At 40.3% G+C, this 12945-nt stretch overlaps 1 protein-coding gene across 1 annotated transcript in view; it reads right to left on the reverse strand.

The window, feature by feature from the left end:
- Positions 1 to 12945, reverse strand: part of sorcs2 (sortilin-related VPS10 domain containing receptor 2) — a 296952-nt gene that overhangs the window by 165855 nt on the left and 118152 nt on the right. The gene's annotated exons all lie outside the window — the stretch shown is intronic.

Below are 12945 nucleotides of genomic sequence, written 5' to 3' on the forward strand. Positions count from 1 at the left end.
TTTCTGGGGCTGATTTCAAAAGCAGTCCAAAGCACACAGGAAAGGAGATGCTGCAGCATTTAGCCCGAGGTTGAGGGTTCAACAGGAGGGAGTCTGGAAGGAGAGGTCTTGATGAAAGAGAATGATGAGCAAGCACGTCGGCCTGGTTAAGGATGAGAGGATTTACTCCTTCACGCAGTGGGATATCAACCACTGACAGACACACACAATGAGACACATACACATCCGAAGCCCTGCCAAGCCATTCAGCAATCTGCTCTCCCAGAGTGCTCTGATACAGCTGGAGAAAATGGAGTGGCATAGCAGGGGTGAGCTATTTCTCTGCGGTGAGCTGGCAAGTGTTTTCATCTTCCTCTCCGGCCTGTGTGCCGTGTTTAACCCAGGATCACTTGGAGGACACGGACAGATCTAACGCTGATGGCTGTGTTAGCAGCCAGAGCTCAGTGCTTATCTCAAAACCCCACTTGTGGATGTAGTAAGGACCTGTTCGGCCTGCTGTGTAGAGGTCCTCTGAGAGGCTGGATCATCAGGGTGGAAGTGTAACAGAGATCACTGGGATTTCTTCCTAATGAGCCAGGAGGATAACAAATATTGTGTGTGTTTGAGTTTGGGTTTATAGCTTTTGTATTCTTGTTTTACAAATATTTTAAATGGAGCTTTACTGCTGACCTTTTTCAAAACAACAGCATAAGCTTTTAGTTAATACACTACACTTTTTGTTTTAAATGCAGGATTTTAAAAGGTGTCCATATTTCCTTTTCATTCAAGGCTTTATCTGTCAAAGGTTGATGAGAGCTGAATTGTGGGCTGTAAATCCAAAACAATGAGCTAAAAGAACCTAAAAAGCTCAGAGATGAGAGGAACTGCAGAGTTTGATGATAACGCTCCACAAATAATTACTCATAGTCATTTGAACTATTGTTAATATCAAAAACATTGATTGGAGCAGTTTTAACTCTATCTGAAATAAAAACAGTGGTTGCCCAGAAAGTAACAAAATAATATGAAAACTAACCTTAACAACATTATTTTAGTCACAAAATACAGAATGGGTTTCTATTGATAACAGAGTGAATGCCAAATACTGTAATAACTATGATAGACTGTCCTATACTTTATTAAAATATACTAAAGACTGTAGTTGTTGGGAGGATAATATAAACATCTACTATATTGCTGTATTCAACCCTGCTTAGAACAAACTGCTGGTAATCTCTGTTCAACACAGAGGTCTCCAAAGCCTTCTCTCTATTATAGATACATATTAATAGACCTTCATCAGTAGGAGTGTAATGAGCAGCCGGGGCTGAGGTGGGCCTTCTGCCCAGAAACACATCTCAACATCTGGACGGTGACTATTCACACCTTGTGCCCTATCTTTCCACACTTATTACTGTCACTACCAAGAGTCTGTTACCATGGAGACTGACACCCACCTTATTGTGTAAAAGACACAGGTGTTGGTCAAATCTTAAAGTAAAATATTCAAGTCATGTGTCCGTCATTAAGAGGCTTGTTTTTCTTTTATGAATTTTTTATTTGTTTATCCGTATGGGTGAAGACCTAAGTCAAACCCTCGTGGGTACAGAAGTAACCAAACTTAACAGAAAAATGTATTGTGGAAATCAACATCACCTCTTAGCGCTCTTCACTGATCAGACTATTTTCAAAAACATGCAGCTTTTGTTAGACAAAGGATATAGTGGTTACCCGTGTGAGAAACATAAAAAGGCCACTGACAAATGTTTCATAGCAGGAAGGAGGAGTCAGGGGGCAATGAAAGGATGATGCACCACTAATAAGACTAATTTAGGGTGGAGGGGGGTGGGGGGTGGGGGTATGGTAGGGGGTTGCTGTGGAAAGCCAGAAGCCCCATCGCCTTATATGGGGAGAATAATGATGTTGAGTTAATAGGAGAGCTCATTTTGTACTGTCTGCCATGAAGACCTTTGGATTAATAGAGTGGTAGGGAGCTATTGTGGATTAATGAGGAATAATTACTTTGAGACAGAGTGGGGAGCAGATGAGAGGGGAGATGACGGAGCGCAGGGAGGGGAGGGGAGAAGGGTTGGAGGAAAAAGTGTCTAAAATGTATTATCCACTCAATGTTCCTCAATCCTGGGAAAACAACATATTAGCAGAAAAGTAGGGCAATGAGGTTGAAACGCCCCTCCCATTGATATATGAAAGAATTATTTCCCTCCAAGACTCGTTCAAAATTTCCTAATCAAGATATTGAGCTCACAAAGAGTTAAACAAGTTGCCTCCGGAAACAGAGGCTATGGGACTGAAATAATAACAGTGGAATGATAAACCACCAGAATACTGAGGTATAAGAGACGAGTCAAATAACAAGAGATAGGGAAAGGGAGAGAGCTGTGGACATGGAGGTGTCTGTGAGAGTGGGTGTGACAAAGACAGACACCTTGGAGTGAAATTGTATTTTCCTTGATGCGCTTGAGAAAACAGAGAAATGTGGAAGCACTTTAGGGCAGCGACAGGTGCTGATTCAGATTTAATGTCCTAATATGTCAAGGTTGCTCCCGGGCGCCTGACGTCTCGGGGAAGACAGATCGAGAGCGTGGAGCGAACGCGACTGTGAGACGGAACGCCAAAATATAGAATGAAAAGGGATATGAGGGGGACGGGTTTCTGATGAATCGCCGATAAATCTACCCATGGAAAGATCTTCAATGTGTTCGCTGGTGATGTGCTATGATTGAGAGGTGACAGACTAAAGTGTATGCTTCAAGGAAGACTGATTTCAAGCCGTGTCTCTTCTCACCACTCGTGCATGTCAAGAAGTATGTGCTGTCAAGACTTAAACTAACTCTCTGAAATAGGTTGAAATGATAGTAATAGTAGAGCAGAGTGCTGGGGTTGGCATGGTAAAGACGGGTCAGAGGACAGATACAGTAGCTGGATGTGTCTTGACATGTTTGAAGGTCTGATTTCTGCAGGGAGTCGGGCGCTGAGGCAGACAGATTCTCTCAGTCCGGCCCAGACGGTCAGGTTTGACCAGGCTTATTGGTGATTGGCTGATGTACAGATGTCTCAGGGTGCCCACGACTGGCGATTGGAGTGGAAGCTGGGAAAGAGGCCAGCGTCCCCCGACAAGACAGAGGATTGAGCCGTGTCCACCTGTGGAGATGGTGTCAGAGCTTTCAATCATCCGTGCAATGTGCTGCACTGCCACAGAGACACAAGGTTGAGAAATCTGCGGTGCATTACGACGATGCCGCTCTGCTGACAAGAGTGATGAAGCACGATGAAAATTTGTGTCTTTGCCAGGGTATCGCTCACCGGGGGTTATTAGCTGCATCCCAGAAGATATTGTGCCAAATTTTGTCCGGAGTGGGTTAAAGCTCAGGTCACGACCAATCAAAATGATCTAAGCTTTCCCTATCTTTCTTTTTTAAAGGGCTGGGAATTAGCAGGAGATGGGAGCTTTTGATTTATTGTAGAAAAGGTAATTGCCTTGACTAGTGTTGAAAATACTGCTGAGAGAGGGTCGCCATTAGTGTTAACGTTGATTTACAGTGGTTAAAAGCAAGGCGTCATAAATACCACCTGATGGACTTTGCCTTCAACAAGTGTGATCACATTTTATACTTTAATACAGCGAGCGGTGAGGAATACCGTGTCTTGCCATAGCTCTGTGATGCTGAGACAATGAATCTATGATGTATGGTGCTAAAAAAAGAAAGAGGGATGCTCCCATCTGCTTCACACATGGACAGGTCATCAATGCTGACCTCTTTCTGGCTCGCATTGTCCTCTAAAAATGACCATTCTGCTCGACTGCAGCTGTTTTTTCACACACTTCAGTGCAATCTATCTGTGTATTTTCTCTTCTTTTTACAGCAGTGCAATGGTTATGGATGATAAAGCTCAGGGAGTCTCAGGTGTACCTTGGACAAAGACTTTATGGCCATCTGCTCTGGCCTGATTGTGTCAAAGCCCAGTTTTATTGACTTCAGAATAGACTGTCGTATGCCTTCCTGAGATCTACCACATGTTGCCAACAAAAAGCGGGTGCAGGAGAATGTGAACCAATTTTTTTGTGTTGATCACAAAGCATGTGAGGGAATCCACCCTGCTACTTATGATGCCAGCATCATCGCTTCAAGACATTCATGGCCTTGTAGTAACGTGGTTGTCCCTGTTGCGCTCACAGGAAGTCAGATAAAGAGATTTTAACACTCAGTCCTTTAGTGTGAATACTTCTCAGTTATGAATGCCTCCAAAAAGATGACGGTCATACAGAGTGAAGTGTGAACCTGTATCACAAGGGAATGCAAAAACACGACCGGTGAACTTGCAATGACAGTGCCGGAGGTGTCAACCTCACTGGTCACGTCTCACGAAAGGGCAAACAAGTGGCAGAGTCTACGGAGAGGTGTTGTGGTCGACAGACTCGTGGTAGTCGATATACCAGAAAGAGAAAAGTGCTCACACACCTCACATTAAATAGATTTCAAACATCCTTCTAGTTTCAATATTGTGTGGCTTGTGATGGCAGCAGGCTAAGCAAGGTGACCCAGACATACTTCACCCTTTCTGCATTCTCCAGCTCCTCCTGGGGGATTCTCCTAGTCATTCCCAGGCCAGACGGGATATGTAATCTCTGAAGCATTGGCTGGGATTTGCTCTGGGGTCTCCTTCCAGTTGGATATGCAAAGAAAACCTATACAGTGAGGAATTCTGAGGACATCCAGGTCAGATGTTTGAAACATTGAAACTGGCTCCTTTCACCACGACGGAGCAGCAATTCAACTCCTAGCTTCTCCTCAGAGTCTGAACTCCTGTCTCTCAGGCAGAGCCCAGCCCTGTGAAGGAAATTCATTTGTCACTTATATCAGTGAGCTTATTATTTCAGTAATGATGCAACTAGGGATTAGCAAGTGTTTTTTGGGGGAATTTCTACAACTGATGCTTTAACTCTGAATGGAAAAAGCTCACTCCATCTGTTCACTTATGTGAACATCAGAGCCCACTGATTTCTCATCAGCATTTCCCCTCTCCTTGTCCTCTCCAATCACTCACTTCCTCAACAAGCACGCACTTTGGATTTTGAGTCCTGCTGCTGCTGCACTTGGCACTACTTTATCAAAGTGCCATTTGTGGTGCCAGAGGGCCTCAAAGGCACTGTCATGTGTAATTCGGCGGAGAGGACTTGGAAGATAATGCACGGTATTGTCCTGTACTGTAAGGAGTAGGAGTACACACTTGTAGATGTGGTAGAGATCAGAGCTGACAGTCACGTACACTGTTACATGAAGGACCCGTTCTGCAGCAGATCTGCTTATGCTGCAAACCATCATATTGTGTGAAAGTAAATTAACTAATTTGCATTAGAATCACAATACCTGGTAGAAGAGGGTGGGGAGATGTGGGCTACATTTCTGATCAGCTTAGTCACTGATGTCTCAGCAGCAATTGGCAAATTGCATCTGCAAGTGCCTGCTACACTGCAAGTAGTCTGAGCAGGCAGTTAGCCAGGATACAGTGATTCATGCTCGGTAAGGGCACTTCACAGCGGCTAACAGTCTCTCCAAGTTCACAAAACCATTGGAGCCTACTTATCAAGACCTCAGCACCAATGCAACTCCAGAAGATGCTTATGGAAGTCCAGTGACAAACGCCTTGTCCAGTTTGTACAGATAAAATGAGATAATATTACAAATTCTTCTCCACGGAAAGCTAAACAACTCAGTCAAGAAATTGAAATATCGTATATGTTACTTATATCCCATATTCACATAAGGGAATTTCAACACACTTCAAATGATTATGCTGTCAATTTAACAAAACACAACATAACATAGATGGACCTGACATCACATTTCCTCTAAATAAAGCAGTGACACCTACAGCTTAACATAACACTACAGGTCTTACTTGGCGCTGTCTAACTGACCCAATGTATTGTGTTTTTAACACTGAATAGAAATAATATCAATATACTAATCACATAAAATATCTTAACAGGCTGCTAGAGTTTAACATTAGCTTAGCACTGTACAAAGAGGGCTATTTACAGTCACAGACGTTAACAGCTAGCATGCTAACATTAGCGCTAGTTGCTGATCTTTCATCCAAAGTAAACACACGACTTCCGCCCACATACATTAATATTTCCCCTTTCTCTCACATCACAACACTGTCTTAGACAACTTATTGATTAATTCTGTCATCCAACAATACATACCTATGCAGAAATACACAGAACACATCAGTGACGGTTCAATATTTTCGTGGCACACTGATTGTCATAACCTCTGACCACTGCATGTAAGATGCTACACTCGAAAGCGCCCGCGCCCCCTTGTGGCCATTCTACTGTAATTGCACATACTTAGTTTTAACTGACTGCCACAGGAACAGATTGATAAATAATCATGTTGTTTAAGTTATTTGAGTTTTAAAATGGGGGTACAATGTTTACATGGGGTATTTTGTGTCAGTGTTTTGCTATTTTGTGTCAGTGTCTTCAAACAAAAGAAAACCTAAAACTTTATTAACCAGTCTGTGGAAAACCTATAAGGGCCACATATAACACCATCAGAACGAAACCTTCTTATTAAAAGAATGATAAAAAGACATGTGAAGGTTGCCATGGACTCCAGCTTTCCTTCTATGGACTACCATATGCCTTCTATCAACATAGGCTGTGCTGGCACTTGGTGAGAGGTATTCGGTCACAGCTCTGACCCTCCAATGTCCTCAGTTTCCTGCTGTGACAAACTCAACACGTACAGAAGTAGTCACTTACAGTTCAGCACTGAAACCTTCTTCCGTTCATCTGTTTCCTATTAGAGGTCAATGTCACAAAAGTCAAGTTTCAGATGCTTACATCTAGCCATCTGCTTGCAAATCATTATGTAACTGTATTTTTTTTAAAGGTGCAGGAATGGTTTTGCTAAAAAGGAAATATACTGTATGCCTATATATAAAACACTCCATTACCAGGAGATATAACCAGACTCCCTAGATCCCATCAACAAAACTTTATGGCTCTCCCAGTGAGCATAATTAGCCAGAAGAAAAACTGAAATCAGTACAGAGTAAAGCCCTTGAAGAGAATTCAATCCTCCTGCACACATCCAGGACCCTGAAAGGGAGAAATCTACTTATTGCAGTAATCACTATCAGGTTGTAGTGTTGTTTTCATTTAATTTCCTGTGCTGTTACTTTTTGTAACTTCATATTTCAAGCATTCAAAGTGCTTTACCAGTGTGTCCAATACACTGTAGCAAGTTACAGGATATAAACAACAGGTAATGTGGGTAGTGGTAATAATAAATACCAAACAGTTACAGTCCCCCAAGTGAATATACAAAGGATGTTATACAGTTAGTAAAGCATTTGTATAGTTGACATTAAAGGGTGAGTCAAAGCTTCTGAAATACCTATCATTAGTTCTGATAAGCATCTCCCTCAACTCTGTGACAAGGACACCTGCAGACTACAAATAATAAAATGATTTAAAAAAATAAAAACTATGATGTCACTGAGTTCCAGAGATGTATTTGAAACATTTGATTTAAAATTCTGGTTTAAATGCACAAAAAGAAAGAACACTGGGCTAGTTTCTGGTCAAGCAACTAAGCCCGAGCCTTGGTCCTAATTCCCTGGCCTTTTCTCTACTCTATGTGTCAATACTCCTATGACCTGAGTGGAACTGAATAGAGTAAAATGTGTTTTTCTAGTACTTTACAGAGAGTGAGAATGAGTGCAGGGAAAATGATAACTTGACAGCATTGGTATTCTCAAGGGTGTTGGGTTGACAGTATTTTGTATCGGGTCTAATTATCTGTGGAACTATTGGGACAGTCAGACAGAGATTTGTGTTGGGTGTTGTCAGGTTTTCCCTGGTTCTGTTTGGATCCTGTCAAACATTTTGGACCTATAGAGTTCTTATGCTTCAACCTAAGCTGGCCAATCACATTTCTGAACTACAGCTGTCATGTTTTCTGTATATTGGTGATGCCATGTAATATTGTATAATGACAAAGCCTTTTTTTGTCCTTACAATGCACATTTGTTAAATTTTACAAAGAAGTAGGACAGGACAGACTTTGGATTTCAGTTATAGCTTGGATTTAGACTGGATTTAATTATTGACTGCTACAAGTAATCTTTCCTTTCAATCCTCTGCACTCCCATTCAAGTGGTACTTTCCTTTTACTTTTCACAGTTGTAAAAACCCTGTCAGAAATCCAGTTAAGTGGATAAATGGTCAAGAAATCAAGTTTCTACTGCAGAAATATAGTCGCGTGATCCTTAATCCCTTACCCTGATTAAGCGAAACAATTAACAAATGAGCTTACTCCTTAAGGAATCTGACAATCGAGTGCATGTTATTTAACACACTGGCTGAAATGTGAGCAATGCACAGAAGTGGTGATGGTAGCGCTAAGTCCACTTAGCATTTCCACTCATCTTTCTCCCTTTTCCTTTTCTTCCTCCCTCCCTCTCTCCCTCCTGACTGAGATTAAACACTTCTTACAGGCTTCTCCTCAGTGTCCCTGTTCTAATGTGGTTAAGCTCTGACTCAACCACTTCCACTGGCTTGATTCTGCTCAATGGAAGCACCATAAACCATCCTCTACCCATACTCATGTACTTCTTCTCTGTAACACCCACGCTGTGGACCCTGTGTACCCATGTCCAAGTTTAACAGTGGAAGGAGGGGCAGTAAATGGGGACATTTATCTAGATGACATCCCCATTAGCACCCTCGGGGACATGCAGCTGAACGCTACGCTTTCCAAGACTTCACATGAAACATGTTTGTGCGCATTTTCATCTTTGAGGTTTGGCTTCGATCCTGTGTTTTTGTGTGAAGATAAAAAAGGAGCAAATCCTCTGACTGAACTTGGCTGTAAATCCTTAAACAGACAACGTTGTTCACAGCCAGAGTGGCAGAGTCTCTCTCCTCTCTCTGCTGTTTCAATCAATCTATTCTGCAAATGATCCCATCACCCCCATCTACTCTGTTTGTTTCTCCATAACCACGCTGAGATGCAGAGGCACAACAGATGAGGTACAAAAGACCAAAAAATGCTCTCAGTTTAATTGCTTTTACTGCAAATCTTAAATATATTTCTCTCATTCTTTCCTCAGGCTTTTAGACAACACTCATCACTCCTACTTCAAAAAACCAATTACTGATCTAATTTAGGTGATTAAAAAGAGACAAAATGCTCTTATATTAAAAGGTATTACCTAACAATGCAGCAATTAGAACACTGCAGAGAAAGATTATGCTTCCACTGTTTTCCTGTTTTACGCCTTAAAAGTGTTTCAAGTTCTTTTTGGCACAATACTAACTCAATGTTTGAATGTTATGGCATGAAGAGTTTTAATATTGGGTTCAAGCTTTGATTAAAAAATCATTCTCAAGCTGCTTTCACTCATATGTGTATCTGTGTTAGGCATGTTTTTGTTTGATGAAATGTGACCTTTTTTCTGATGGTTGCATTTATATTGCAGAGGATTTAATTCAATTTTACATTTTTAAATGAATAGATGCATGCTGCCTCACATTTCTTTCTGTCCTATATGGTAATATTTCAGTCAGACAAGTGACCCTTGATATGGAGCACTCCAATTAGTATCGCATATCCATTGGTCAAAATCGATGCAGCAGGCAGAGATATGTTCGTTTTTAGTCTCTAGTGTGCATCAATCTCCAAAATCACTTAATCCTACATCTCCCATAATGCAACCAAAAGCTTATTTTTCTCCCGAAAGATAATCTTTTAATGTTCCAGTTCGTAAGTCATTCTTACAATTACAAATTTACAATCTTGACAGCCAGATTGAGACAACCATGAGGTCATCACTATGGTCCTATAATAGTATGAAGCAGCACTGTTCATCAGTATCTGTAGTATGGAGATATAATTAGCTGAAATGGTTTGAATGATCATTGTAAGCATTGATTTATGTTTTCATATACACACCTTCTGGATACAATAAAAATGTGACTAATGTAAAATTGAGTGCAGTGTTGCAGGGTTGGCATCAGTAATCTGCACCAGGAATAAATTAGTTTTATGTCTTTTTCCAGTTTGTTTCCTCCATGTAGTCCAAAGAGTTGACCGGTTTGTGCCAACAGCCAATCATTGCTTCTTTATAGTACTGATGTTTTCTGCTGATGACGGTACATTTGACCGTTCCGCTGCTTTGCAAATGCTGGTTTCGGTTTAAAGGGATATGTGTAATATGCCTTGGGAACTTTGCTTATTTACGTTTGGTTGGGGGACTCATGGATATTATGTTGTAATCATGGGTTTTTATTTGATTTAAATCCTGAAGGACCAATGTGCTTTTGCTGCAGAGTTCAGTTAGTACCACAAAACCGTAACCTTTTAAAACAAATAAACAAAAGGGAATCTCTTCTTGTAAGTTGTGATCGAAGACCAATTTTAAACTACAGTGTACTTGATTATCTTTTTTTGTATTCAGCATTGTAACCTTAATGTTTTGCAGGTTAAGCAGCATAAATGTACTCTGTTGGTGATTGGTCAGTTGGTTCACCAATGTGGTCCAAACTTAAACATCTCAACAGCTATTAGATTGATTGCCATGGAATTTTGTAAAGATTATCATGGTTTACAGAGGATGAATTCTACTACTGACCAACATGATCCAGACTTTTACTTTAACACTACCATCATGTTTTTAGTGAAATGGCTCAAAGATTATTGAATGGATTGTCATGAAATCTGGTACACACATTCATGGTCCCTTTAGAATAAATTCTTAATGACATTGGAGATCCTTCAACTTTTCTAGTACCATCATTCGGTCAAAGTTTTAATATGTCCAATATATACTGGAGGTATACAGTATAAACACTCACTTTTTGGTACATGTACTCTTTGTTGATATCTACTCAAGTACTGCATTATATTGTCAAGTTAAATAATCACAAACCAGGAAAATTGGTGGACAACCATTTTGATGATTAATGACTGAAGTTCTGTATTAATAAACATGCCAAAAAATGACTGGAGCCAGCTTGTGAAATGTGAAGTTTTAGTGGTTTTGTTTGTTTTATATAATTTTAAACTGAATATTTGTGTTTTGGATTGTTGGTTGAGCGAAACCACACATTTTAAGCCATCTTAAACTCCAGGAAATGTGATGATCATTATACACTATTTTCTGACACTGTGTAGCCGTTGCTATGTTTGCAATTTAAATAAGTACTGACAGATTAATTAGTAGGCTAATGAAAATCACCTTTACTTTTCGCTCTAGTATTATACTTAGAAATATGACAGAAAAACATAAATAAAATGACATGGTAAAATTAATTCTAATAAATGCAAGATGTAGTTTTTTTCTAATGCAGTTGTAAAAGGCAGAAATGAGAGAGTTGAAACATCAGCCTTCTGATTATTCTCCTTACAGAATAACATAGTTGATTTAAAATGAACTGATGTGAATCTTCATTCATCAGCTGATATCCTTCTCAGATTCTTGACTTCAAAAGACGAACAGGCTACCCCCGCTTATACTGGGAGCACGCTATCCAACTGCCATGAGGATCTAACAATAGTCCACATAAAGTCCGACACCACTGCCTCACTGGCAATGATCAAGAGCAAATATAAAGACAACAACATGAAGAATGTGAAGGGGGTGCTTATGATGTGTAGGGACGTTGTGCACTATCTACAAATTATTTCAATTATTAGTTGGATACTGATGCACGCTGAATAAATTCAGCAATTGGAGGATCAGCAGGATTTCTTGCTTGTTTATACAGTTCAGTTTGGAAGATTTTGTGGTAGTTAATATGAGATGCAGGAAACTGACATATCTGTGGGTCTTGCACATTTTCTCCCCCTTTCTTTTTTTAATAGCAGCACTTTGACCTTTGACCTCCGAAAGAGGAGCCTGACAGAATCGTCAGACGCCCACATGTGCCTGAGTGTTAGAGGTGAGGTCTCATGGGAGGTTGTCCCGTGCCAATGTCAGGCAACCCAAAGACAAACCAATACGTCACAGTAACTGACTCTGACAAGACCCAGAGACTAATCAGCCACTACTGATTGCTGTTAGTTCCTCTGTCGATAAGTTATGGGTGTGGGGTAGATTGAGGGTTGGTAGTGCCTTACAGTTAAAGATCTTAACCTTAACTATATTGGGTAGAAAACTACATTTCCAAAAAGGGCTACAAAAATGGCCTTGCTTTGAGCTTGACCACCTCTTTAAGTGTTCTTTAAATGTAAAAAGCCAAACTGGGGAGGTACAAAGGAAATGAAAAATGTTACAGTGGCACAACTCTTTAAGTATGGAGCTAGAGTAAGGCCGTGGTTAGCCTAGCTTAGCATAGGGACAAGAAGCAAGGAAAAAACGACTAGCACTGCTGTGTCCAAAGTTTAAGTATTTGCCTACCATTAAAGCTCACTAATTAACACTTTCTGTCTCGTTTTATCTAATAAACACAAACACAAATGTACTCATGCTAATTTGTGTTTTAAGCAGGGGTTACATGCTGAAATTAATTCTTTATCAACAGCTGGGTGCAATGACTGCAACGTGCACCTCGCCAAAGCAACAGTGACTACATCAATGGAGTAGGAATGCTACACAAAAACACTGAGCCGATTGATAAACTGGTGAAAATAAAGTTGAAACACATAAGTCACAAACTGATTTACCTCAAAGCAATTACCTTAAATTGATTACCTTAAAGTAAAATCTTCAAATATTAATTTTTTAAAAATGACGTTCAATATAAAATGGATTGTGTCAGATTGTGTCTGTACAACTTTTCTAGCTTACGGTGGTAATGTTTTTGTGAGACTGACCTTCACAATAGATGCTTCATTTTATGTTTAATATGAGTTGAAGAGGAACGTCTGTCTCGAGCAGCTGCTGAATCCATCATTTGCCTCAACTTGCTTTACAACACTAGCTTTA

The sequence above is a fragment of the Scomber japonicus genome, chromosome 22, assembly GCF_027409825.1.
Source record: "Scomber japonicus isolate fScoJap1 chromosome 22, fScoJap1.pri, whole genome shotgun sequence".
Classification (NCBI taxonomy): Eukaryota; Metazoa; Chordata; class Actinopteri; order Scombriformes; family Scombridae; genus Scomber; species Scomber japonicus.